Source organism: Pygoscelis adeliae, unplaced genomic scaffold (genome assembly GCF_000699105.1).
Source record: "Pygoscelis adeliae isolate BGI_AS28 unplaced genomic scaffold, ASM69910v1 Scaffold130, whole genome shotgun sequence".
NCBI classification, from domain to species: domain Eukaryota; kingdom Metazoa; phylum Chordata; class Aves; order Sphenisciformes; family Spheniscidae; genus Pygoscelis; species Pygoscelis adeliae.
This window is the reverse complement of record NW_008824031.1, coordinates 2,498,522-2,502,074: the sequence shown is the minus strand read 5'-3', so window position 1 is coordinate 2,502,074 and position 3,553 is coordinate 2,498,522.

Below are 3,553 nucleotides of genomic sequence, written 5' to 3'. Positions count from 1 at the left end.
GCTGAAGGCAGAAGCAGGAAGGCTGGGATTTGACCCATCCAAAGCTCACCTGAAATGCGCGAAAAGAGTGACTTCCACTGGTCTGTTTGTAGGAACGAGCAGGGTTTGTCCCAAAGCTAAGATACAGCTGAGAATCCCATTGTTTGCAGAAAAAAAATACATTAGCAACGTGAAAGACTATCTTGACCTGACTTTCACCTTTACATAATAGTTTATCTTTCTCTGACGTGTATTTCTCAGGACAGAACCCACGTTTATCCTCCTGTCCACACAGAGAGTGTACTTACCCATGTGAATGCGGATCTGAGTCGCGGAGCTTTCTTTGACACGAGTTGTGAATGTCAGGAGACGATCTCTTTCCCCACCACAATTCTTTCAGCACCACAACCAGTACCCTCACCCCGACAACGAGAAGCGTGTGCACTTTAAAGAACTGCTCAGGATTTTTGAAAAAATATATACATGTAGAAGAAATCATTACAAAACAAAAAGCATAGACTGCTTCAAATAAAAACGCGTTGTGTTTGGCTGCCATCCAGATTTCCGAGTTATTCCAGGTCTGATAGACTGAGATGCTGAGTATACAGATCTCCAGTAGAAGCCAAGGGCTCGACATCTGTGCAAGTCTGGTCTCTTATCTCTCGGATCAAAGAACAAATCCTCTCTCTAGGTCTCCTCTGCCTTTTTAACCTCACAAAATCTTCCCCTACGTTTTACTAGTTTCACACATTGCTCATGCTTCAGAATAGTGTAAGTTGCAAATAATGCCATCGCTAAGCAAGTATTAAATGAATGTAAGTGTAAAATCGTACCCAGAGTCCTCAAAATAAATGTAATATTGCTGGATGACCTCAGTTGCAACACCTTCTTTTTTTAAATCTTTTTGTCTAAGTCATGCATAGTTCTGATTGTGGATTTTTTAAATGTAAAACACTCAGTTGTTTTTTTTAATTTATAACAATGGAAATAAAACTAAGAACATTTTCTTACATTACACCATATTTTTGTAGTGGTTTTCTTCACAAAAAAAAGCATATCAGGGTAGGTACTGAAGGCTCCTTCTGTCTTATCCCATAATCTGTTGCCAGACAAACAGAGAAGCAATCAACTGTTCTGTACTATAATTGTTCTGTAGATTCGTGGAGTCAAGGTCACCTCAGGAACCAAAATCCAAGGATCCATTTCTATTCATTGGATACGCTCTTGCCCTCCCAGTCTTGCAGAACAGGGAATACCAGTCATTATAGTTATTATAAGCTGGTAGTATTATCAATGTGCCGTTCATTATAGCACTTCCGACACAAAGAGACACCTCTTCTTCACAAAACTTTTGTCTGAAAAGAAGACATGGAAAGAGAGTCGCGGGCAGAAACAACCAAATTATATCCAATTTACCTGTTTAATAAACAATGCACCCTCTACCCCCTTTTCCTCACCACCGTTTGACAAATTTCTGGCATGCAGTAAGTCAGAAGTGGCTATTACCTCATTGGGTTTTATTCAGACGGCATTTTAAGATTTGCTGAAAGCTGTGTGTGAATCGGATCCTACCTTTGTTACAGCATCCCATCCCAGCTTCCCTAGTGACTTAATTAGCTGTGCAGTGTGTCAACAGTCTCTGATCAACCACTTTATCTAGCTCATCTGCTGAGAGAACACTTTCTTTGGATAAGCCTGTATGGCCTGTTAGACTGTGATAAAGGCACCAATACGTACTTTCCGTGCTGGGATGATATCTTAGTGCATACTGACTTATACGCTATGTTGCCGTTCTGCAGCTCAGGATGGAACGGTGGGGCAATTGCTCCAGAGATCTCTGCACTGAGCTTTAACAATGAAGAATTAAGGGAAGTTAATCATGGGCCATGCAGCTAACTTCCTAAGAGGCTTAATTATTAATGTCGTGCAGTGTACAACTGCAAGAGGAGATGGGTGTTAGCTAGTGAATGTGTCTTCTGAAATTACTCGCGTGAACATAAGATGAACCTGAAGAATTAGAGGATAAACATCTTCTTGAAAACCTAGAATAACATTCCAAATTAGGAAACAGAAAGAAGTGATTTGCTACAAACAACTGATTTGTTTCCAATTCCTAATTGACAACAGCACTTGAAAATTAAACATAACACTCATGTATCAGTAGATTAAGGAAATTGGTTATAGCTGCATCTGCCTAACTTCTCAAATGAAACTTCTCTTCCCATTTACATTTATCGCTTAAAATATATTTGCCTAGTTATTATCCTTGGTGTATTTTTTCACACTGCTTAGGCAGTCTGTTGAAAATTACTGATCGTTTCCAGTGAGCTGAGTGCCTGTGGAAACTAGGGGTTGCTGAGTGTCTTGATCTTGCATACAGTCAGGCCCACAGTGATCTGAACAGCAGTTCATCATGGGAAAGAAAGGACATAAGAACATAAACAATGACAAATATAACCAATGACACTAAAAATGACAGAAAAATACCCAAGGTAAGTGCAAATATAAAGGCACAGTAGAGCCATGATTGCCAGTCAGAAAAACAGCTGAGTAGGAGTTCGCAGTTTAAGAAACCTTGAAACTGCATACATTATGTTTAGATTAGATGGAGGAGAGTTTCGTAACTAAATAACAAAGACTACTGCAATTATGATATGGGCAGGTCAATAGCATAACAAAAAATATGTTCTCACTGAAGGTAATGGGCAAAAATTCCCTTATACTTGATGGAATCACATTCATTAAAAGAATCACAAATTGTCATCTAAACGGCTCTCCGTTATTGTGGTCTTGATTGTGGAAGGATGACTTTTTCTCCACTATTGTGCATTACAGGTTATTGGTGAACGCAGCACCATACAGTGTTATCTGATTTAGCTGGGAACATTACCTGCACGTCCAGGGTGATTCACATGCTCTCTGCTATACCCATACCCCTCCCATGCCAGGTGGCCTGGGCTTGTTACAAGCAGAAGATGAGGCGATACTCTCCTCCTTTGCTCTTCCTTGCCTCCTGACTACATCCCCCGTACCACCGGGGCACGCAGGGCTCTCCACATCACTTCAGTCCTAAACACGAGACAGAAGTAGGAGTTAGTACCATGCTATTTGGAGTTCAGATAACGATTCCACTGCTTCTGAGCCCACATTGTGGTTTCTCCTCCAGCCTTACAAAACCCGTAATGAAAAGCCTGGTCGGCCTTGACTGCCTTTCCCCTGAGCAGGCTGCCACGGGGCAGGGCAGGCAGAGCTTTCCGGAAGCCGCCTGCCCGGGCACTGGAGGTGAGGCCCGGCTCCACCAACAGCAAAGGCAAAGCCATTCCCTGGGGAGGGGGCTTCACTGCTGCTGGCGGAGGCCCTCAAGACTCCCCAAACACACGCTTGATGGGTGACAAACATGAACTCCCATTGAGTTCACTGGTAACCCTCATGGCCCTTCACAGCAACCCGCCACCCACTGGGACCCCTCAAGTTTCAACAAGAGGCACGGTGAACGGCAGTTGCCCCTCCGCACCCTCACGGCCCCACAGCCGGCCGGGACCACCACCCCCCACCGACTCAGCACCACCCCGGC